We start from the raw sequence: 26,010 nt of genomic DNA on the forward strand, positions 1-26,010 counted from the left end.
AATGTGCATCTTATACTCCGAAAAATACGGTAGCTCAAAAACTATTGCCCTACGATGCACAATTTTGCTTAATGGAAGGTCACCAACAATCAAACAAACACGAGAGTTTTAGCTGTATATAGATTTTTTTTTTAAATTAATATGTAGGGAAAATCGACAACTAAGATAACAGTCAGACCAGAGAAATTTGAGTTCAAGGCACACATATAATGTGAGAAAGCATCTCAGGCTTGACCTTCCCCAGTTCTCACAAAGATAAAAAGAGGGAGAGGGAGCACATTCAGCATTGCAAGATTCTGCTACTGTAAACGTAAAATAAAAGTAGCGATTAGCATTCATAACTCTGGTTCTCTACTCTGGCCTGCCTCGAGAAGCTGACACTCATTGAGATAGGAAACTCATCCAATTATGGATGTTTCCATAAATCTTACTTAGGCTGCACTTTAATGCAATGTCTGCACTTAATTGGTTCAGACAGGTTTTGAAGATATTCCTAGCGTTTCAAAAAAAAGCTGGCTAAGCCAGTGTGTGAAACGGAGAAGGCTACCAATATAACATCTGGACATCCACCCAGAACTTCAGTGTTGTGGCTGGTTGGCTGCCTCCAGCAGCTGGAGGAGGAGGAGGAGGAGGGGAGGAGAGGAGGAGGAGGGAGGAGGAGGAGTGGGAATCAGGGCCGGCATTAAAGCAACGAGAGAGAGAGAGAGAGAGAGAGGAGGGAGGGAGGGAGGGAGGGAGGGAGGGAGGGAGGAGAGAGAGAGAGAGAGAGAGAGAGAGAGAGAGAGAGAGAGAGTTCTGCACATGCACGCATAGTACTTAGCACACACACGCGGGGAACACCCTGAGTGAACTAGTAGTAGCAGCAGCCGAAACCCACCCCTGGTCAGAACATTCAGTTACCGTCATCCACCCTGTGACAGATCCCAGGATGCATTGAGACACCTAGTTAAGAAAAAAAATGAAACTTTGATCTTGGTTTTGTTGATTAGAAAGATTTGGTGTTATAGAAATGCCTAGTTAATGTGTAGAATTAAAAAGTTGGAGTGTGTTGACTTGTAGGATGCTAGGAAGGGGTTGGAAGTCAATACCCCCTTCTTTCTTTCTTCTTTCTTTCTTTCTTTCTTTCTTCTTTCTTTCTTCTTTCTTTCTATCTTCTCTCTCTCTTCTTCTTTCTTTCTTTCTTTCTTTCTTCTTTTTCTTTTTCTCTTTCTATCTTCTCTTTCCCTCTTCTTTCTTCTTTCTTTTTCTCTTTCTATCTCTCTCTCTCTCTCTCTCTTTCTTTCTTTCTTTCTTTCTTCCCCCTTCTATTTCCCACCCCCTTTCCTCCATCCCTTTCCCACCCTTTCTTTCCTATTTTCTTTCTTTTTACATATTTTATATAATAAAATAAGAACTATATTTAAAAAGAGATGCCTAGAATTTCCAACCACTACAGTTGCATCTGGATTTGGATCAATTATTTGCTTTTCTACCTGCAAAGGCGCACAATGGCCCACCTGGTTAGGACACAGGGGTGGAGGTTAGCAAGCCTACGTTTGAGAGCTGAGTGTTGCCATGGGGCAGGGTTGAGCTCCCGTCCTTTGCTCCAGCTCCTGCCAGCGACATGGGAGGAGACCTCAAAAAAAAAGAGCCGAGGTGGCGCAGTGGGTAGAGTGCAGTACTAGGCCACTTCAGCTGACTGCTAGTTCTGCAGTTCGGCTGTTCAAATCTCACCGGCTCAGGGTTGACTCAGCCTTCCATCCTTCCGAGGTGGGTGAAATGAGGACCCAGACTGTGGGGGCGATATGCTGACTCTGTAAACCGCTTAGAGAGGGCTGAAAGGCCTATGAAGCGGTATATAAGTCTAACTGCGATTGCTATTGCTATTGCTCAACTGGGCATGCCTCGGGCAACAATGATGGCACTGGCTAATTCTTTCAACCAGGGGTGAAATGTTAGTGGCTCGAACCAGTTCGCCCGAACCGGTAGTAAAAAAAGATGCTACGGTTCGGGCAAACTGGTTTATCCAATGATCAGCTGCACATGATTTACATTAGCTAGAAAGCAGGATTTCCTGCTTTCTGGCTAATCTAAATCGGTGTGGCACAGCGGATTCCCCCCCCTCGCTATTCTACTTACCTTTGTACGCACCTGGGTACTTGAGAGACCGCCTGCTGCCAATTATCTCCAACAGACCTATTAGATCCACAGACTAGGCCTCCTCCGAATCCCATCCACCGGCCAATGCCGATTGTCTACCACCCGGGAGAGGGCTTCTCTGTGGCTGCTCCGGCCCTCTGGAATGAGCTCCCGTGGAGATCCAAACCCTCACCACCCTCCAGGCTTTCCGCAAAGCCGTTAAAACCGGCTGTTCCGGCAGGCCTGGGGCTGATGAGTTCCCATCCCGCTCGAATTGTGGGGCTGTTGACTGCTTTTAAATTGTCTCTGTAGTTTGTTTGTCTCTTCTTTTGTCTGTATTCCCTCCCTTGGTTTGTTAGCTGCCCTGAGTCCCTCCGGGAATAGGGCGGCATACAAGTGAAATAAACCTTATAACCTTATAACTCTCAGTAGCAGGCTCCGCCCACCTGCCCGGATGTAATCATGTCCATTTTGATACACTGTGCATGCACTGAATGTCCTGCACATGGACGGGGGTGGTGTGTGCGGTCACATTTACGAACTGGTAGAGAAGGTAAGTAGATTTCACCCCAGCTTTCAACCAGGAAGTACCTTGGTGCTTCTGACATGAGTGCAATTGCAATTTCTATCTAGATTTAAGGATGGGGGGAAAGTTTGAGTAGCTGCCACAAGCTTGTCAGGCATTTAGCAAGCTGACATGGAAAGGGAGAGGGATAGAGTCTAAATGCTTAAGATAGAAAGGTTTCCAATCAATGCTTCCCCCCCCCTCCACATCCCTCCCCCTTTGACTTGAAAGGTCTTCCTGCACGTTTTCTTGGCCTGGCTGCAATTTGGACACAGGACGGCTGGGGGGGGGGGAAGAGAGAGGACATTGACAATGTCCTTTGGCTAGTAAAGCAATTATTTGATTGAACCCTGGGCAAGCAAAGCTTGTGGTTTCCATTGGCAAGAGACTAACCTGAATAAGACTATATTTAGAGACCGGCTTGTAAATCAGGGAAGGAGATGGAAGAGATGCGAAGAGGTAAAATGAATTATGTCCCTTCCGAGGAGAGAAAGCCTGGAGAATTTCACCAGGAAAATACCGGGGTTACAGAGCAGGGGCAACATGCTACTGGTTCTGATCGGTTCCCCGAACCGGTAGCAAAAAAAAAAAAAAAAAACGCTACTGGTTCGGGGCGAACTGGTATTTCCGATGATCAGCTGTGACGCGTGGCGCACGTGGTTAAGTACAGTACTGCAGGCCACTTCAGCTGACTGCTAAGCTGCAGTTCGGCGGTTCAAATCTCACCGGCTCAAGGTTGACTCAGCCTTCCATCCTTCCGAGGTGGGTGAATGAGGACCAGACTGTGGGGGCGATATGCTGACTCTGTAAACCGGAGAGGGCTGAAAGCCCTATGAAGAGGTATATAAGTCTAACTGCTATTGCTATTATATTAGCTATAATCATAGGAATTCCTGCTTTCTAGCTAATCTAAATCGTGTGGCATAGCAGATTCCCCTCCCCTCGCTGTTCTACTACCTTCCAGGTGCGCTTGGTAGCAGGTTCTGCCCACCTGCCCAGACATCATCCGTCTTTTTTTAATGCTCTGTGCTGTGCAGAAGGTCTGTGCATGCCCAGGGTGGTGCGTGTGGTCACATTTGTGAACAGGTAGCGAAGGTAAATTGATTTCACCCGTTACAGAGCCACACCTGAAGCTTCTTCTGGACCGAGACCTACAGCTCTTTCCTTTCCCAGGTAAAAAAAACGGAGCTCAGGAGGGCTGCCTGTGGCTCTGCCAAGCTCCGTATTCGCTGGCAGGCACTGCGGGCTGGTCCTTTGCTGTTTCCAGAGCAGCCCCACAGGCAGTGGTGGGATTCAAATAATTTAAGAACCGGTTCTCTGCCCTAATGACCAGCTGGGTAGGCGTGGCTTGGTGGGCATGACTGGGTGGGCATGGCCAAATCAATGTCACTCATGTCGATGGGTGCTTCATCTTAGCTGTGTCAATGTAAGAAAGGTTAATTGGAGAGGCAGTCTGTAATCAGGGCAATAAAGTTAGGTTAGAATCAACACCAGAATGATCCTTCCTTCCTTCCTTCCTCCTTCTTTCCTTCCTCCTTCCTTCCTTCCTCCTTCCTTCCTTCCTTCCTTCCTCCTTCCTTCCAGGATTAGCCCAGTAAAGTGGAAAAAAACAAAAGGAGATTTCTTCCAACAACTGGTTCTCTGAACTGCTTAGAAAGTTAACAATCAGTTCTCCCAATAGGTGCAGATGGCTGAATCCCACCACTGCTCACAGGTCAGATCTATGCGTGACCGTCAAAACCGCGCTCGACTAAGCCGCGCCCGAATTAAACCGCGTTGCTGACGTCATCAACAGGGCGACAAACAGCCAGCACGGAGAAAGAAGGGCGCTTTAAATAGTGCTTTGAAAGCAAGCCGATTCAACTTAAGGTAAGGGTTAGGTTAGGGTAGGTTAAGGGTTAAGGTTAGGTTTAGGGTTAGGGTTAGGGTTAGGTTAAGGGTTAGGGTTAGGGTTAGGTTAAGGGTTAGGATAGGTTAAGGGTTTAGGTTAGGTTAGGTTAAGGGTTAGGTTAGGGTTAGGTTAGGATTAGGTTTAGGGGGGTTAGGTAGGTTTAGGGGTTAATTTAGGTTTAGGGTTTACAGCGTGCTTCTGTCTCCGCGCTGTTGTCCCTGCTGATGACGTCAGTGACGCGGTTTAGTTGGGCGTGGTTTAGTCGGGGCGGTTTTGTGGTGGAACCAGATCTATGCACCCTGCGGGCCAGATCCGGCCCCCGGACCTTTAGTTTGACACCCCTGATCTAATGGATGAGGTTTGCATCAAAATGTCTACCATCTCACTGGGGTTGACCTCTGAACTCTACCCTCCCACTAACACTACAGGTGCCCTCCCCAAAAATGCAAGCTAATTCTCCCAGCCCATAGCAGAGAAAGTAAGTTTTTCTCCTCGTTAATGCAACCTGTGAATCAGCACGGCTAATGAGATTGAACTGTGTCGTATTTATCCTATCCCCAGCAGATTAAAAGGGTAATGGAATGTTTTGAAAAGCTTTTTTTCTATTTTATCTGGGGAATACTTTGTCAAAGCTAGAATAATAGCAGCATAATTAGAAAGTAACTAAAGTATTAAAATTCATTTTTTTCCCCCGAGTTTTGTCAGAAAAAAAATGCAGGGATTTTTTTTTCAGTCTTAAAACCATTCAGGCTTCATAAAAGAGAATATTTGTAGCTCGGGGGTGGACTGGAGAGTTTTCCTTGGTGGTTTTCTTGCAGACGTTTCACGACCCAAGTAGGTAACATCATCAATGCTACTCAACACTAGCACTGATGATGTTACCTAGTTTGGGTTATGAAACGTCTGCAAGAAAACAACCAAGCTCAGAGGGCACCAAGGACCCCACAGTCCTTTTCTTTTTTTTCTTCCTCCTCTCTCTCTTTTCCCTCCTCTCTTCTCCCTTCCCTTCTTCTTCTTCTTCACCTCCTCCTTCTTCCCTTCCTCTTCCTCTCCTCCTCTTCTTCCTTCTCTTCCTTCACCTCCTTTTCCTTTTCTTTCCTCCTTCTTCCTTCTTTCCGCCTCCTTTTATCTTCCTCCTCCTCTTCTTCCTTCTCTTCCTCCTCCTCTTCCTTTCTTCTTCCTTATCCCTCTTCTTTTCATTTCTTCTTCTACTCCCTATTCTTCCTCTCTTCTTCTTCCTCTTCCCCTTCTCTCCTCTTCTTCCTCCTCCTTTCTTCTTCTCTTCCTCCTCATCTTCCTCTTCTTCTTCCTCCTCCTCTTATTCCTCTCTTCTTCCTCCTCCCCTTCTTCTTCTCTTCCTCCTCACCTTCCTCTCTTTTTTCTTCTTCCTTATCCTCTTTCTTCCTTCTTCTTCCGCCTCCTCTTCATCTTCCTTTTCCTCTTCCTCCTCCTCCTCCTCCTCTTCTTCCTCCTTCTTCTTCTTTCTTCCTCCTTCCTCTTCTCTTCGTCTTCCTATCCTCCTCTTTTTCATTTCTCCTCTTCCTTCTAGCACTGACGCCAATTCAGATTCATTAAAACGCCTTTAAAATTCATTAGCCACAAAACGGCTTCACAGTTCTGTTCATTCCAGTTCTTTAACCAAAAACAACGGCGAAACCCCTGTTTTCTTAATTCCCTGCCTTTCTCTGCTATAGATAATCAAATGGCAAATTATTAGATTGGGATTCCCTTTATCCTGGTTGTGCACCTGTGCAGGGATGATACATTTTATGTGAGCCGCTCACCCCTTTGGCAAGGCTGTTCAAGTGCCTGGAATGCAATCATTCACCCTCCTCCCCCTTTCCATCCTAAAATTGGATGTGGCGCTCCTTCTGTGCATCCTGATAACCGAGGCCAAGGATGATCAGTGAGAAAATGAAGTGAGGCGCTCTCGTGATTGCCTGCAAATTAGGAAGCACCATCTTTAGCCATCTTGTTAATTTTACAGAAAATCAGACTGCCTTTCCAAGTTGCCTCTTTAGGACTTTTCCACTGGCAAAGCCATTATTGTTATATTATTTAAATCATCTGTTTTTGCCTCTGTTGAGTTAGATCAGGGGTTGGTAACCCGCAGCTCTGGAGCCACATGTGGCTCTTTCATCCCTCTGCTGTGGCTCCCTGTCACCAGTCGGCACCACAATATTGAGAGGAGCTTCCGGTTTGGAGGGGGAGAAGCAGGGCACACAGGAGGGGACTCTACGGCAAGGGGCGGGTTTTCTGCTCAGCTCCACAATTGATAGGGCTTTCGGTTAGCACAGGTAGAGGAAAAAGGATGCCGCACTAGGAGGAGACTCTATGGTGGTGAAACCGGACTTCCGGCTGGCTCCAGATTTGAATGTGAGGCTTCGGTTAGGACCTTTGTGGCTCTTTGAGTGTTAAGGTTGCCGACCCCTCGGTTAGATCTTTGGGTTAAGGTTATGTTGGCCGATGAGCTTGTTGGGCTCGTGCGATCTCTGCATCTGTTTACTCTACGCGAGGATAAAGCATACTTTGCTTAAGTGCATAAAAGCTAGATTAGAGCATGCTTTTTATCCGCTTAGAATAGAAAGGCTGGCACATAGATTACGGTCATCAAAATATGGATTATCCTATCAAGCTTTCATGCAGCACTCTACCATCTCCTCCAAAACTGATTGTATCCGACAGGACTTCACCCAAGCCAGCTTTTGGGCCTATGGCGGGACTAGGATAGGATAGGATGGGATAGGATAGGATGGGATGAGATAGGATATTGGAATGAAGAAAATAGAATAGAATAGAATAGAATAGAAATTGAAATATAGAATAGATATGAATAGAATATAGAATAGAATAGAATAGATATTGGAATGAAGAAATAGAATAGAATAGAATAGAATCAAATAGAATAGAATAGATATTGAAATATAGAATAGATATTGGAATGAAGAATATAGAATAGAATAGAATAGATATTGGAATGAAGAAAATAGAATAGATAGAATCAAATATAATCAAATAGAATAGAATAGATATTGAAATATAGAATAGATATTGGAATGAAGAATATAATAGAATAGAATAGAATAGAATAGAACAGAACAGAACAGAACAGAACAGAACAGAATTCTTTATTGGCAAGGTGATTGGACACACAAGGAATTTGTCTTTGGTGCAGATGCTCTCAGTGAACATAAAAAGACAAGATACATTCTTCAAGAATCATAAGCTACAACACTCAGTGATAGCCATAGGTTACTAAATAAGCAATCAACAAACAAATAAAACAATATAAATCCTATTTTCTAGCATGGCGCCTTAACCACTCAACCAAACTGGCTCTTGACTGTCAGTCACGGTTCTCTTCCCAATTTTAGATGGCCCAACTGAATGAAATCTGTTTGGCTTTGAATGCATAACATGAATTTCTTGCGTGTGGCTTTCTCTCTCCAACAGAAACGCGTTTCCGTTTTACTTGGGCTGAGTTAAAGGAGGATGTGTTTTTTTTAAAAACACATTTGCTTATTTTTGTTCATTTCCCTCTGCTGGAAAAAGCCACAGCCCTTCAGGCTGTCAATTCAGTAAATGGTGAGAAATTTGCAAAGTCCCTCATTATGAGGCTGTCAAGTGGAACTCCAGTGGAGGAGCAGAAGGCTTCGGTTTCTGGAGTGCAATGGAGCTTGATGCCTGTTGATTTAAAAATACAATTCCTCCAAAAAATGATCCAGGCAACAGGGGAAGTTACACTGGAGATGTTGTTTTTTTTTTTTTAGAAGAAACCGAAGAACATCATTGGAAGGGACTTTGGAGGTCTTCTAGCCCAACCCTGGGGCTGCCCTGAAGAGTGTTCGAAGACTACAATTGGTCCAGAATGCAGCCGCGTGAGCGATATGGGGTGTATCTAGATACACCCATGTTACACTTATCCTCCGCGAGCTGCACTGGCCCCATTGGTCTCCGGACACGCTTCAAGGTGCTAGTCGTTACTTTTAAAGCCCTACATGGTTTAGGACCTGGCTACCTGAGAGACCGCCTCCTGCCATTCACCTCCCAACGACCAATAAGATCTCACAGGTTGGGCCTCCTCTGGGTGCCGTCAACCGGACAATGCCGGCTGGGCCCCCTGGGGGAGGGCCTTCTCTGTTGCTGCGCCGGCCCTGTGGAACGATCTACCCGTAGAGATCCGTACCCTTCCCACTCTCCCGGCCTTCCATAAAGCCGTCAAGACCTGGCTGTTCCGGCAGGCCTGGGGCTGTTGATTGATATCCAGCCCCGCTTAGATGGAATGGATGATGTGGACTTTTAATTGCATTTTTATTCTTAAATTTTAAATGTTTCTTTTGTCTTGTTGTGAGCCGCCAGAGTCCCAACAGACAGATGACTTAAGACAACATAGGAACAAGAAGTTCCATCGTATATCATACAGCAGTTCTGTATCAGTTTCTTTGCAGTTAGTGTTTTCCCTTCTATACATTTCTATCTTGCGTTCGTAATCTCCTTATTCGTTATCCATTCTTACGTACAATTCTGTATTTATTTATCCTTAGCTACTTATAACCAAATATTGTTTACCTATATTGTGCTATATATTCTTACTGTCATTTATTCTCTTACATACAATTCTAGGTATACATTCACATGGTTATTCTTTTTCTTTGCCATTCTTATACTATTGTTATTCCATTTAAAAGGTTATAAGGTACAGTTTGGATTGTTTTGTTTACCATCCCTAGCGCCTGTTATGACACCACCTTATTTTCTTTCTTTTTTTCCTCTCTCCTTTCTTCTCTACTTCCTTCCTCCTCTCCTTCCCCTTCTTCCCTTACCTCTCCCTACTCCTACCTCTCTCTTCCCCTTCCTACCCTCTTCCTTCTCTTTCTCTCCCTTCCTCCCTCCTCTCCTTCTCTTTCTCTCCCTTCCACCCACTTCTCCTTACCTCTTTCTTCTCCCCTTACCTCTCCTCCACTCTTCCTCTTCCTTTCCTACTATCTCCAAAAAAACCATTTAAACGGATTGGGGTTTTTTTGCCCTCCTCTCTTAAAAGAAATAAAAATAAAAACCCGAAGAGAGAATGAAATTAGGTGAGAGAGAGAGATGAGATAGGGGTGCAAAGAGAAATGGATAAACAGTCCGGAGCTTTGCAATTCCATTCTCTGTAAATAATAGAATTCATTTCCTTCTCTTAATCACTGTTTTGTGTGCTACACACACAAACACATATAGATATTTATTCACACACTCTCTCTTTCACACACACACACACACACACATTTCAAATTGCCTCAGAAGGAAGACAATGGGGACCTGCTTCCTACTGATGCCCAGAATATAGTTGGGGGGGGGGAACCTGCTGCATAATTGAGAGGGTTTGTTCCTACTCAAAATGCCATTCGCTTGCCAAAAGCTAATCTTTCGGTCCAGGTAAAAATGGTCCATCCCATTTACCCAAAAGATGATGTTGCTAGTTATTACTTAGCCTTTCTTCCTGGCGTTTTGTGTTCTCAGCTGTTGTGAGTCTGGTGCCTCTCTTTCCTCCCAGCAAACTAGAAGTACCTGCCACCATAGCTATTTGACTTTCATGGACCCAACTCGTTCGAAATGAACAATTAAACTTTGCACAGACAGTAATGGTAGTTTTGGAAGCCAATCCAAAGAAGAGCAACCACGGGACCCGTGGGTTGGAGCTGGCCTGCGTGGCACGACAAAACCGCGGTCCACTAAAGCGCGCCCGATTAAAGCCCGTACCTGACGTCATCAGCAGCGCGACAAATACGACCGCGGAGAAAAAAGGGCGCTTTAAAAAGCGCTTTTAAAGCAAGCCGATTCACGTTAAGGTAAGGGTTAGGTTTAGGGTTAGGGTTAGGGTTAGGGTTAGGTTAAGGGTTAGGGTTAGGGTTAGGTTAAGCGTTACGGTTAGGTTTAGGGTTAGGTTAAGGGTTAGCGTTAGGTTTAGCATTAGGTTAAGGGTTAGGTTTAGGGTTAGGTTTAGGGTTAGGTTAAGGGTTAGGTTTAGGGTTAGGTTTAGGGTTAGGTTTAGGGTTAGGTTTAGGGTTAGGTTTAGCGTTAGGTTAAGGGTTAGGTTTAGAGTTAGGTTTAGGGTTAGGTTTGGGGGGGTTAGGTTTAGGTTTACGTGTTAATTTTAGCTTTACCGCTCACAGCATGTTTTTCATCGCGCTGTGATGACGTCAGGTACGCGGTTTCGTCGAGCGCGCTTTAGTCGACCGCGGTTTTGTGGTGGAACCGGTGGCCTGAGCTGACTGATTGAATACCAGTCTATAAAACCTTAGTAAGACCACACCTGGAGTACTGAATCCAGTTTTGGTCACTGCACTATAAAAAGATATTATACTAGTTATGCGACCCCCGAGCAGACACTAACTTGATTTTGCATTTAATAACTGCAGCGAGACTGTTGGTGGCGCAACACTGGAAGAAGGAAGATTTGCCTACTATTCAAGAATGGACATTAAAAGTAACAAACTAGCAGAGATGGCTAAAATATCAGCATATCTCAAGGACCACTCAAATGAGAGAATAAACTGTAGTGGAGAAGATGGATTGACTATACTCAAAATAAATATGGGACTAAGAAATTTCAGATAGCTTATGACTAAAGAAACAAGGAATGATATAATTTGTTTAGAGTTAGCCTAGCAAAGGAGTTAAAGCTCAAATGATAGAGGATATTAATTTTTACTTTTAAGTTTACTTTAGAATATCTTTGTTAAAGGTTTATACCCTGTATTGGTTCTGGGAAGTCGGGGGAGGGAAGGTTGGGAGGGGTTGGGCTATGGGTGGGGAGGGTAGGGGAGGGAAGTAAACAATTGTAAAAGTTTTTTTTTAAAAAAAATTCAATAAAAAAAAAGATATTGAGAGTCTAGAAAACGCGAGAGAAGATCAACCAGGACGATTAGGGGACTGGAGGCTAAAACATACGATGAACGATTGCAGGAACTGGGCCTGGCTAATCTAGTGAAAAGAAGGACCAGAGGAGACAGGATAGCAGTCTTCCAATATTTGAGGAGCTGCCACAGAGAGGAGGGGGTCAAGGTATTCTCCAAGGCACCTGAAGGCTAGATGAAGTATAATGGATGGAAACTGATCAAGTGACGTACTAATGCCACTCTATAAAGCCTTAGTAAGACCACACCTAGAGTACAGAATCCAGTTTGGTCACCGCACTATAAAGAAGATGTTGAAAGAATCCAGAGAAGAGCAACCAAGATGATTAAAGGACTGGAGATTAAAAGATATGAAGAACGATTGCAGGAACTGGGCATGGCTAGTCTAGTGAAGAGAAGGACCAAGGGAGACATGATAGCAGCGTTCTAATATTTGAGGGGCTGCCACAGAGAGGAGCGGGGTCAACCTGTTTCCGAGGCACCTGAAGGCCAGACAAGGAATCATGGATGGAAACTGGTCAAGGAGAGATTCAACCTAGAAAGGAGGGGGAACTTTCTGACAGTGAGAACAATCAACCAATGGAACAGCTTGCCTTCAGAAGTTGTGGGAGCTTCAGCACTGGAGGATATCAAGAAGAGACTGGGCTGTCAGAAATGGTGTAGGGTTTCCTGCTTGGGCAGGGGGTTGGACTAGATGATCTACAAGGTCCCTTCCAATCTGTTTAAAAAGCGATTTTTTTTTAAAAAAAAAAAACCAGGACTTTGATGTTGCAAAGAAAGAGAAGGCTGCTCCAGCTGTCACAATGATGCCTGGAGGATCTCTTTACATCTAGCCCCCAAATTATTTTTTCCAACCGAATTCATTTGTTTGTCACTCAAACGACAAATCTCTCATAAGGTAGCAGTTAATGCCTTTATAATAAAATCCCTGTGGCCGGCCGGCTTTGTTGGGGATAAGGATAGTAGGAAGTGTGAACTTTTCAATCAAAGACGGCGTTAAAAAGGGATGGCAGGAGCCAGAACACCCCCCCCCCCAACCTGCCCCTAGCAACAGCGAGGATATTGCAGAGAGACAACAAATGGCATTTAGACACAGCTTGTTACCCACAAATGATATTTAAAAACTGGAAGAGGAAGCAGGGGCCAGAGCGATCAATGAGCAGACAAAGAAATGGGAGGCCGAGTGGCTAGTAGTAGTGAGGTCAGCATGACTTGTACTTAAGAATCAGCAAATACGAGTTCTGGATGCTTAGAATATCCACATCCAAGATGATTTCTTTTGCAAGCCAATTTTAATCGGGGTGGAAGAGCTGTGTTTCCATTCTTAGTAACTACGCCTCAAGCTACGTCAGATAGGAAGAGCAGAAAGGACGGACTCTGATGGAAACTTTATCAAGTGGACCTTCGTGATCTGTTCTTTCAGAAGAATAAATATATAATCTGAACAAATCTGATTTCAAGAAGGATGGCTTTGGCAGCCACTAATAATCAAAACAGGATGCAGAGAAACACAGAGAAATAGGAGAATTTCTTTGGACAAGTGTACTTTACTGGTCCAAGGGACACTGTGGCTCAGTGGCTAAGACGTTGAGCTTGTCGATCAGAAAGGTTGGCAGTTTGGCGGTTCGAATCCCCAGCGCCGCGTAACGGAGTGAGCTCCCGTTACTTGTCCCAGCTTCTTCCAACCTAGCAGTTTGAAAGCATGTAAAAAATGCAAGTATAAAAATAGGGGCCATCTTTGTTGGGAAGGGAGCAGCGTTCCCTGCGCCTTCGGCATTTAGTCAGGAAGGAAGGTCATCCATCCATCTCTCACTGCTCAATAAATGCAAGAAGATGATATGTTACTCATGGGAATCTCACTGCTCATGTGGATACTGAGCTATCACTACAAAACAATAAGGTTGTTGTAAAATGACCAATCCATTTGCTACAAATGGCACGTATATCATTTGATTTGCAATTGAATGTGTTCCATTCAGAAGCATTCTGGCTGGAGGTAAGAATGAAATGGCTACAGTATCTATTGATTTAAGTTCCTTATTTAGGCATTACCACGTATAAGTTATTCATTGTTCATTAAGTGACTCCATCCCTTTCTTTCCTGGAGCAAAACTCTATTTCAGCACATTCTGGTATGAAAGTTTAATGCCAGTTATCAGGAAGATTGGTAAATACATTTCTGCATGACAAATTTGGACAAATTCTGTGTCCAAAGCAATGTTCCTCTTCTGCTGATTGGTCAGTTTCAAGATTATAAAGGTAAAGGGTCCCCTCACACTATATGTGCTAGTCGTTCCCGACTCTAGGGGGCAGTGCTCATCTCCATTCAAAGTCAAAGAGCTAGCACTGTCCGAAGACATCTCCGTGGTCATGTGGACGGCTTGACTCAATGCCGAAGGTCCACGGAACGCTGTTCCCTTCCCACCAAAGGTGGTCCCTATTTTTCTACTTGCATTTTTTATGTGCTTTCGAACTGCTAGGTTGGCAGAAGCTGGGCCAAGTAACGGGAGCTCGCTCCCTTATGCAGCGCCAGGGATTCGAACTGCTAAACTGCCGACCTTTCTGATCGACAAGCTCAGTGTCTTAGCCATGAGCCACCACGTCCCTTGATATAGATATAGTCATCCCCAAACAAATTAAATAAGCAACATAAAAAAGGGAAAGAATTGATCAAGCTTAACCATCCGCATATGCAACGGTCCACCAGGACTTCCGTAAGCCAGCTCGTATCTGCTTTGCTCTGGGTGCTCAAAAGCCAGGCATGTGTAGCAGCGTTCTAGCATCTGGCGGGCTTTGATCCGTGACGAGTAACGTGCATCTGTTTCCAACGGGGCCCAACAAGCGTTTGAAAGCTTCCCCTTTCTTTTATCTTCGTCGGGCTAGCCTTGAAATTGCAGTGAGTTCAATCTTGTCACCAGGCTTCCTCTGATCAAAAGCGGCAAAAAAATTACGGATGCTCCAGGGCCTGACAAGATACGATGTCAACAGATCTGAGTGTTTAGACGCCAGTCTGCCACGGGGGGCACCTGGAAAGGGGTGAGCTCCAAGGAGGAGAAGTGGTGGTGTGGTGGTGGGGGAGGTTTGAGCCTCCATTAGCCCCTTCTCCATCCTTGGAAGGCCTCCCACAGACCTTCCCAACCAAGATGTTTTCGTCTTCCCTTTGGGTTCCCTATCAGCCTGCCTGATGTCACACAAAGAAAAGATTGTCAATCCTTCCATCGGGATAGAGCTGGAAGGGACCTTGGAGGTCTTCTAGTCCAACCCCTGCTCAAGCAGGATAACCTAGGCCATTTCAGACAGGTGGCTGTCCAGTCTTCTTTAAAACCTACAGTGATGGAGTAACCGCAACTTCTGAAGGCAACTTCTGTTCCACTGGTTGATTGTTCTCATTATTAGGAAGTTTCTTCCTAATTTCAGGTTGCTTCTCTCCTTGATTGGTTTTCCATCCATTGTTTCTTGTCCTGCCCTCTGGCGCTTTGGAAAATAAGTTGATCTCTCTTCTTTGGGCAGCCTCTCAAATACTGGAATACTGCTCTCATGTCCCCCTTAGTTCTTCTTTTATCTAGACTAGCCCAAACCTGAATCCTGCAACCGTTCTTCATTTCTTTTAGTCTCTCGGCCTTTAATCATCTTAGTTGTTCTTCTTTGTCCTTCTTCAAAGTCTCAACATCTTTTTTGTAATCTGATGACCAACCTGGATGCAATCTTCCCGATGTGGTCTTACCAAGTTTTATAAACTGGTACTAATACTACTTTATGTATATCAAGAAATTAAAGAGGCTAGCTCCTGGGGAGAAAAGCTATGGCAAATCTAGACAGCATACTAAAAGCAGAGGCATCACCCTGCCAACAAAAGGGCATCTAGCCAAGGCTGTGGTTTTCCCAGTTGCAATGGATGGCTGTGAAGGTTGGACCATAAGGAAGGCTGAGTGCCAAAGAATGGAGGCCTTTGAACTCTGGTGCTGGAGAAGACTCCTGCGAGTCCCTTGGACTGCAAGGCCATCCAACCAGTCAGTCCTAGAGATCAACCTTGACTGCTCTTTAGAAGGCCAGATCCTGAAGAGGAAACTCAAATACTTTGGCCACCTAATGAGAAGGAAGAAGGACTCCCTGGAGAAAGACTCATGCTGGGAACGATTGAGGACAAAAGAAGAAGGGGGCGGGCAGAGAATGAGGTGGCTGGATGGAGTCACCAAAGCAATTGGCGTGAGCTTCAATGGACTCCAGAGCATGGTAGAGGACAGGAAAGCCTAGAGGAACATGTCTTCAATGCTTGGTTGTCTTCTATTGTCTTCAATATCTTCAAAAAGGGAGTCCTCAGCCTAGTTGAAAATGACAGAGCTATCTCACTATGTCCCTGTGGACTGCCATTTGTCAGAAATGGTGTAGGGTCTCCTGCTTGAACGAGGGTTGAAATATATGACCATGAGGCTTCTTCCAACTCTGTTAATCTGATGTTACCTAGTTGGGTCATGAAACGTTGGCAAGGAAACCACCAAGCTCAGAGAGCACCAAGGACCCCACAGTCCTCCTCCTCCTCTAAATCCCACTCCCTTGTGGTACTGATGACGTTGTTGGGTAACAAACCTCTGTAAGAACACAACTTCAGATCCTGAAGATGAAACTCAAGTACTTTGGCCACCCTAATGAGAAGGAAGGACTCCCTGGAGAAGAGCCTCATGCTGGGAACGATGAGGGCAAGAGAAGAAGGGGACGACAGAGAATGAGGTGGAATAGATGGAGTCCCTGAAGCAGTCGGCGTGAGCTTAGATGGGACTCCAGAGGATGGTGGAGGACAGGAAGGCTTGTCCATGGGGTAACGATGGGTTGGACACGACTTCGCAATAGCAATAGCAATAGCAGTTAGACTTATATACCGCTTCATAGGGCTTTCAGCCCTCTCTAAGCGGTTTACAGAGTCAGCATATCGCCCCCACAGTCTGGGTCCTCATTTCACCCACCTCGGAAGGATGGAAGGCTGAGTCAACCCTGAGCGGTGAGATTTGAACCGCTGAACTGCAGATAACAGTCAGCTGAAGTGGCCTGCAGTACTGCACCCTAACCACTGTGCCACCTCGGCAATGAAACAACTAATACTTCACGTGATTTTGATGCTACAGTATGCCTCTGTTTATACAACCCAGGATTGTGTTAGCTTTGTTGGCTGCCTGGCCGCACACGGCTGGCTCATGTTTAAAAGATCGTCCACTAGGACTCCAGGATCCCTTTTACAGTTACTGTTTTTGAGGACAGCTTTTGCCTAACCTGTACAGGGACCTTGTCCAAGTGTCTCGTCTCCATTCACCTATTTTTCTCATCAAAACCAGGCTACCATGTTCCCATCCGGCTGCGGCAGCTTCGTGCTTCAAATGCACAGATCTCCTACGCTCCCATTAAGGGAGAAATAACCTTAGAAGTGAAGTCATTTAAGCATGTGACTCACTGGAAGGTTTTTTCAGCCCTGATGAAATGGGGGGAAGTTAAAAAGTAATAAAAACACCCAGCCAACCAAAGCTAAGAAAGTAAGAAATATGTAGAAATGTTGGCATTCGGAGAGGCTGAGTGACAGAACACCTAGCGTGACTTTCAGGAGCACCAGTGAAGGAGGGAGAGAGTTGGCGTCTGAGATTTGATTGACAGGGAAAGGCAAGCACAAGGCTCGGCAGAAGAACCTATAGCCTCTAAATCAGTGGTGGGATTTAATTTTTTTTTTACTGCCGGTTCTGTAGGCGTGGCTTGGTGGGCGTGGCATCGCTTGGTGGGGGTGTGGCAGGGGAAGGATACTGTAAATCCCCATTTAGCAATAGCAATAGCAGTTAGACTTATATACTGCTCATAGGGCTTTCAGCCCTCTCTAAGCGGTTTACAGAGTCAGCATATCGCCCCCACGGTCTGGGTCCTCATTTCACCCACCTCGGAAGAATGGAAGGCTGAGTCAACCTTGAGCCGGTGAGATTAGAACCGCTGAACTGCAGATAACAGTCAGCTGAAGTGGCCTGCAGTACTGCACCCTAACCACTGCGCCACCTTGGCTCCCATTCCCTCTCCACTCCAGGGAAAGATTAATGCAGCTCACAGCTGAGCCCCATGATCCTCTGAGGCTTTTTTTTTTTTTTTTTTTTTAACTACTGATTTGCAAAACTAATGCCAATTGTCCCTAACGGTTGGCTGAACTGGGCCAAACCAGGAGGATTTCACCCCTGGCTTTAAAAAAATAATAATAACACCTCCCCTCTCCTCATCTTCCTTTCCATTTTCTTTTTCCTGCCTTCTTTCCAAAGTAAACAACTACAACCTTGCTTCTTAAGAATGATTTCACTTCAGTCTTAATCATTTAATTAAATCACATAATTACATGCCTGCTTTTCTGTACGCCCTTGAATGTTACAGCATCCTATGACACCAGCCTCTCTTCTCCCCCCCCCCACTCCCCATCAGTCCTGAAATGGAGAACTTCCTTGCAGCGTCTCCATAACAAAAGCACTTTGAATGTTGTCAGGTTGTTGTTGTTGTTGTGGGGGGGGGGGGTTGGCAGTAAATTGCTAGCAGATAAAAGAAAAAACAAAACGAAACCATCAAGCCCTTTGGCTCAACTCGCCTGATGTGCAAGTTCAAAGACGGAGCTATCATTGTTAAAAGATTGCAACATATTTCTTTTGGGGGAGGGGGGTGTTCTTTCCTCTTTATGGAGGATGTGCTGGGTGTTGAACCTCATGCTTCAAAAGGCCCTGATCATTTATTCCGGATTATTATTTTCAGGCGGATTTTGAGGGTAATAGAAAAACCACCCCTTCTGCCAAATAAGCAGAAGTTTCACACACACACACACAAACACACACACACTTCTTCAATAGAAGGAATTCTGGGGGGGTGTCTTTCCCCCAGTTTTAGATGCCTGAAAAGCTCACCGTTTTTTCCTTTCCTCCCCCCTCTTTTTCCTTTTCTTCTCCCTTCTCCCTTCTCCCTTCTATTTTTCTTCTCCTTCTCCTCTCCTCTTTTTCCTTTCCTCTCTCCCTCTCCTTCTCTCTCTCCCTTCCCTCTCCTCTCTCCTCTTCCTTTCCTCCCTCTCCCTCCCTTTTCCCTTTCCTCTTCTATCTCCCTTTCCTTTCCTCTCCCTCCCTCTCCCTTCCTCCTCTCACCTCTCCTCCCCTTCTTCTCTCCTCTCTTCCTTTCCCCTCTCTCTCCCTCTTCTTCTCCTTTTCCTCTTCTTCTCCCTTTTCCTTCTCTCTCTCTTTCTCCCCCCTTTTCTCTCCTCTCTTCCTTTCCTCTCCCTCCCTCTCCCTTCCCTCTCCTCTCTTTCTTTCCCCTCTCTCCCCCCTCCCTTTCATCTTCTTCTCCCTTTTCCTTTCCTCTCTCTCTCTCTCTCTCTCTCTCCCCTTTTCTCTCCTCTCTTCCTTTTCCTTTCCTCTCTCTTTCAAACGAACAAGCAAATAGAAAAGAGAGACAACAGATCTTGCATTTTTTTTTAAAAAAAAAAATCTGGTGCAAGTTGAAGGCCTTGCCCCCCACCCCCCAAACATTGAAGACGGTTATGGATAAGCAGAAGAGGGAGAAGAACACTTCTCTTTTCAGATCTAGATGTAACTTTTTTTCCCCTTTTTTTTCAGCTGCAGATGATTACACGCATGCAAAATGCAGCTGCTTGATGGGGAGATGGGCAGCATGTTATTTATTTATTTATTTGGTTAATTAATAATTAATGGCCTGAGATGGTTGGATTGTCAGGGTAGCCACGCCAACTCTATCAAATGTTAAAAGGAAGCAGCGCCTGGAATGAGTAAGAAAGGATGAACAGGTGCCAGATAGAAGCTGTTCAACAGCTAATTGATTTCATTTCATTTGTCGGAGGCAGAAATCTGCACATTTTTTTCTTTCTCCAATATATAATAAACAGCAGAGAATAATAATAATAATAATAATAATAATAATAATAATAATAATAATAATAATAATAAATAATGATGAATAAGCTGATGAAACTGTTGATCACATACTCAGCTGCTGTAAAAAAATCGCACAGACTGATTATAAATTGCGGCACAATTCAGTAGCACAAATGATCCATTGGAATTTGTGCAAAAATTATAATATCAAAACAGCAAAAAACTGGTGGGAACATCAGCCTGAAAAATCACCGAAAATCAGATGGTCAAGATCTTGTGGGATTTCCGTATACAAACTGACAAAATACTGGCACATAATACACCAGACATCACACTGGTTGAGAAAAATAAGGTCACAATCATAGACATCGCAATACCAGGTGATAGCAGGGTCGCCGAGAAGGAACATGAAAAAATCGCAAGATACCAGGACTTAAAAATCGAAATTCAACGACTATGGCACAAACCAGCAGTGGTAATTCCAGTGGTAATCGGCACACTGGGTGCTATTCCAAAAGCACTGGAATTACATTTAACCCAGTTAAAAATGGACAAAATCACCATCAGTCAAATGCAAAAAGCCGCACTGCTTGGATCTGCACGCATATTACGAAAATACGTTACAACGTCCTAGGCCCCTGGGTGGGGCCCGACTAGTAACCAATGCCAAATCCGGCGAAACAACTGGCCGCTGTGATACAATTGTATAATAATAATAATATATTACTAATATTAATATTGATGATGATGATGATGCCGTGATTAGGCAGCCAGAAAGGAAATTAACCAGAAAGGCTCAAGTGAACCAAAGCTGAATGAAAGAAAAGGAGGAAAAAAAAGATCTATAGAATATTAATATAGATCTAATTCAGTCTCCAATTTATTATTACATCTAATCCATATAAAAATATCTTGCGCCGATTTCTCATTTTTTACAGTATCATGACATTTCAAAAAAATCAATGGGAACACATTTCTTGAATTAACTATTTAACTTTCCTTTTATCTATGTAAAATAACGCTCATTCCTGGCCCTCGGGCTCAATAGAAATAGGATAGATTTATTTTTGTTCCACAAACATCAAATTCTGTAACAATAATCTGGGAGTATCGTCCAACATCAAATTTACATTTTTGACTGCTGCATTTTCCTCCGCCCCTCCCACGTTATGCCAACACGTGCAATGATCAGAATAGAGACACAAGTCCAATCGTCTTTCTCCTGCCTTGCTTCCTATTTAACAAATTCTGTTGTATTTATTTTGTACAATGACAATACAGACCATACTATATGGAAGAGCTGGAAGGGAAGTTCTTGGCATTGAGCTACAGCCCCTGGCATTTATGGTGAGGATCTTTTAAGGAGAGGATATTGAATTAGTTATTATTATCCATTGGGGAGCGAGATTGGAACTGCAGTGATAGCTAATTAAACAATATCCATAAGGTCAATGTGTCCACTTTGGCACTGATTAACAGAATAAAGACACAGCCTGGACCATTAAATCTCTCCTTACATTTGAGAAGGACCTTCCATAGCGGCGAATTCATCTGTAGCTTAGGGTTGAACTGTGGAGTCCTGCGTAATTTCTGAGCTTCATATCTGCTGTGAAGATGTTTCAGCATCAAAGTAACAGAATTACAGAGGTGGAAGGGATCTTGGAGGTCTTCTACTCTACTTGAAGTACGTTGAACTTGTAGTTAAAAAAAGCCAATGCAATTCTAAGTTGCATTAATAGAGGGATACAATCAAGATCAAGGGAGGTACTAATACCACTCTATAAGCCTTAGTAAGACCCATACCTAGAGTACTGCATCTAGTTTTGGTCACCACGCTATAAAAAAAGACGTTGAGACTCTAGAATGAGTGCAGAGAAGAGCAACCAGGGTGATTCAGGGACTGGAGGCTAAAACATATGATAAATAGTTGCAGAAACTGGGCATGGCTAGTTTATTGAAGAGAAGGACTAGGGGACACATGATAACAGTCTTCCAATATTTGAGGGGCTTCCACAGAGAGGAGGGGGTCAAGCTATTTTCCAAAGCACCCAAAGGCCAGACAAGGACTAATGGATGGAAACGGAACAAGGAGAGATTCAACCTAGAAATAAGGAGGAATTTTCTGACAGTGAGAACCATCAACCCATGGAACAGAAGTTGCCTTCGGAAGTTGTGGGAGCTTCATCACTGCAGATTTTTAAAGAGAGACTGGACCACCATTTGTCAGAAATGGTGTAGAGTGTCCGGCTTGAGTGGTGGGTTGGACTAGATCAGTGTTTTTCAACCTTTTTTGTGCAAAGGCACACTTTTTTCATGAAAAAAATCACGAGGCACACCACCATTAGAAAATGTTAAAAAAATTTAACTCTGTGCCTATATTGACTATATATAAAGTGTTTTTCCCACGGCACACCTTACACTATGTCACGGCACACTAGTGTGCCACGGCACAGTGGTTGAAAAACACTGGACTAGATGACCTATAAGGTTCCTTACAACTCTGTTAATCTGCTCCCCCTGCCCGCTCCCCATTGAGGCAAGAAACCCTATACCATTTAAGACAAATAGAGCCGAGGTGGCGCAGTGGGTTAAATGCAGCACTGCAGGCTACTTCAGCTGACTGCAGTTCTGCAGTTCGGCTGTTCAAATCTCACCGGCTCAGGGTTGACTCAGCCTTCCATCCTTCCGAGGTGGGTAAAATGAGGACCCGGATTGTTGTTGGGGGCAATATGCTGACTCTGTAAACCGCTTAGAGAGGCTGAAAGCCCTATGAAGCGGTATATAAGTCTAACTGCTATTGCTAAATGGTTATCCAATCTCTTCTTAAAACATCCAGTGTTGGAGGCAAGTCATTCCATGGATTAATGAATCTATCTATCAGGAAATTTCTCCTTCGTTCTAGGTTGCTTCTCTAAACTAGGTACACCCTGACTACAACGGAGTGAAGAGTTTACTGTTCCACACTCACTAGCACTGATGATGCTACCTGGTTGGGTAATGAAACGCCCGAAAGCAAACAACCAAATTTAGGAAACATCACACCGAGGATTCAAAAGATCTTCCTTCCACCCATCCAACCACTGGAGGCAGAGCCCATAATTCAGTGGACAAAACAATGAATTAACAGCATGAAGACGAGAAATAGAAGAGTCGAGGAGCTGGTTATGTTCAAAAAGATGCATTTATTAATGTTGATCTCTTCCTGGCTCAGTGTTACCCAGTTAGCATCCAAGGTTGAGAATGGACTTGAATCTAGATCTAGAAACTAGAATCTAAATCTCCTGGATCTCAGACCGACCATGATGCCACGGGGGGCTTCCTCAGTTTTGATCTCAGTCTGGATGCTCAAAAGCAAACTTTTCTCAAGCCAAGAGCTTCGCTTGCCCTTCACATGGCACACCAGGAACAACCTGTCCAAATTCGCTTGCCTCGACAAAGATGCGAGTGGGACCAAGCCAATTTAATTAATAGGGGATGCAATTGAATTGACATTTAGTATATCTAATTAAAATGAATTCAATTGAGTTAACAGGAATATTGCTTGTACAATTTTCCCCTCCGTCACGTTAAAACATCGAGATGCAATTTCTCGAAAATCATTTGGGGCACCTATATGCCCGTCCTGGGAGCCGAAGGTGCAAGACACCTGATTCAATGTCACAGCCGGTTGTTTGCGATTGAACAATAATTGGAAGATGGAATATTTATTTGGTCAGAACAGCCGCCACTAAAAGCCCTCCAATATCTTTGAAGTACAATCAGTACAAGCAGCACAATCTATATAAATACGGTCCAAAATAGCATCTCCGGGTTGTCTGGTTATGAATGTATAACTAATTGGGAACATCGTAATTAAGTGGACAACAAGCAGATTACCAAGGCTTGGAGTTCACAGCTCTTCATTAAATTAGAGAGCATTCCCAATTATTGAATAGTCCCATTACGTAGGTTTTTATCTGGATAACATCGGGTACACATCTCAATTCTATTCAGTTTCTCTTTTTCTTGAGTTGTTTCATTACAACTAACAGGTTCCTCCAAAAATACAACCTACCCTGAAAATAAGCCCCAGCCTGGGTTTTTTCCCCCACCTGCACCTAAGACCTACCCCAAAAATAATCCCTAGTGAAGGGAGTGGGCCAATGGTGGGTTGCAGGCGGTATGACCCAGTACGGGCGTACCGGTGCCTGCCTGGAGCACTGGGTACCGTTCCAGTATGGTGCTCAGGAGAGCCCACCCGCCTGCCTGAGCTCACCCGTATTTGAGCCCTTCGGTGCTTCTGTGTATGCGCACGGAGCGCACAGCGCCTGCGCGATGCTTTGCCGAGCAGCTGGAGTGTCATGGAGGCTCACAGAAGCGTCGCAAGAGGTAAGGACGCATGCACGCACTGTGCACATTCATGTGGTGGACGTCGGATCTGAAACCCACCGCTGGGGTGGGCATGGCCAGCCTAGAAGGCAGTGAGTGCAAGTTGGCTGAGGGTGTGTGGCAATGGTCACAGCCTGTGCAGCACAGGAGAGTTGAGTACCTGTGCGAGCAGCAGGCAGAAGCAGGGAGAGGTAGGCGATCCAGATACACCGTGTGAGCTGTGGGAAAGCCGAGCAGTGAGTGGCTGGAGCGGTTGTGTGGCTGCAGGAGGCTTGTCTTCATGCGGTGACACTGGCAGCAGGCAGAGGCATGGGGGTAGGCAGGTGAAATGGACTTGTTGCACGGCAGCAGAAAAGCCGAGCAGCGGTGGGCTGGAGCAGCGATCACCCGCAGGTGATCCTCATCTTCGCATCTCTTGCCTTGCCTGCAGCCAGTGTGCTGCATTGGGATCGCCCGCCTTCTGCTCCGCACATTCCACTCTGTGCAGCCCCAGAGGGTCCAAACCAACGGGCCGGTGGACTACAGTTGCTGCCGGACACTGTCGGTCCCCGTGCACTTGCTGTCTCGTGTGCACACAAGGAGCCGGGACGCCTAGCCAGGCTGATCACCCTGAAATCCTCTTCCCCCCCAAAATAAGCCCTAGTGCAGTGATGGAAAACTTTTTTCGGCCAAAACTGGAGCATGCATGCAGCATGTGCATTTGTGCACGCCGGAATGCCAGAGCGCCAGAGCGCCAAAGACCAGTTGGCTAGTCTGCGCATGCCTGTTTTTGTGATGTTTTTTTGGGCCGTTTTCAGGTCATTTTTGGGCTGGATTTGAAACTGTTTTCAGGCCATTTTCAGACTGGGTTTTTGGACCATTTTCAGGACTGTTTTGGGAGTCTTTGGGGGGCCATTTTCAGGCTGGGTTTTGGGACATTTTCAGAGTATTTTACAGGCCATTTTCAGGCCTTTCGGGGGGCATTTTCAGGCCATTTGTCAGCCTGAAAATGGCCCGAGAAAGCCCCCCCAATGGTCTGTTTTTTAAACCAGAATAGCAACAGGTGACAGAACGTGTGCCCACAGAGAGGGTTCTGCATGCCACCTCTGGCACGCGTGCCATAGGTTTCCCCATCATCGCCCTAGTACTTACTTTGGAGCTCAAAAGAAAACAAGACCAGGTCTTATTTTCAGGGAAACGCGGATCGGAGAAGGTAGCAGAATGAAGAAGTCTGGGAAGACACTGATTGGCATTGAAAGGCCCCCACTTGAGAAAGGACGTCTGTCCTTTTGATCCACTTCACTCTTGAGAACAACCAAAGAGGGAAAGAGCTCTGCCGCTGAAAATCTAAACCATGGTGACATCGGTGGTCTCGATTCTACTCATCCATCATTTACAAATGGGGAAATTCTTTCATGTAGTTGGTAAGCCGGGCCCCTCGTGCAGAATTCAGGCCTCTGGTTGAAGCTCTTGAGATCAATGGGAATCGTCTTAAAACTGCCTGAAAACAATATCTTCTCCTGTCGTATTCGAGCGATGAATCTATTCTTGTTGCTTGCTTCCATGAATCTTTGAGATGGTTCTATTCCATAGCTTCTTTGAAGGCACAGATCACGGGGTCCTCAAACGTTTTAAACAGGGGGCCAATTCACGGTCCCTCAGACTGTTGGGAGGGGGCAGATCAGCTGGGTGGGTGTGGCTAGGCGGTCAAGCGACTGGGGGAACGTGGCCAATTTAGCAGTCATTAAACAATACACACAAATTAAACTTTAGTTATGCTCCTGGGGGGTGGGTGGGGAAGCAGGTTAGTAAAGGGATGCGGCTGCCTTGGGGTGTGTATGAGGGTCATGTGTGTGTGTGTATATGTCTCTTTCTCTCTCTCCCTTCTTCTCCCTCCCTCTTCCTCTCTCTTTCTCTCTCTCTCCCATTCGGTCTCCCTCTCTCTCTCTTCTACTCCTTCTCCCTCCCTCTTTCTTTCTCTCTCCCATTCCTTCTCCCTCCCTCTCTCTCTCCCCCACTCCTCCTTCCTCCCTCCCCCTCTCTCTCCCCCACTCCTCCCTCCCTTCCTCTCCCACTCTTTCCTTCCTCCCTCCCTCTCTCTCTCCCACTCCTCCTTCCTCCCTCCCTCTCTCCCCCACTCCTTCTCCCTCCCTCCCTCTCTCCCCCACTCCTCCTTCCTCCCTCCCTCTCTCTCCCCCTCTCCTTCTCCCTCCCTCCCTCCCTCTCTCCCACTCCTCCTTCCTTCCTCCCTCTCTCCATCTCCCCCCTCTCTCCCACTCCTTCCCTCTCTCTCTCCGGAGGCCCAAA

This window comes from Thamnophis elegans, chromosome 13 (assembly GCF_009769535.1).
Source record: "Thamnophis elegans isolate rThaEle1 chromosome 13, rThaEle1.pri, whole genome shotgun sequence".
NCBI lineage: Eukaryota > Metazoa > Chordata > Lepidosauria > Squamata > Colubridae > Thamnophis > Thamnophis elegans.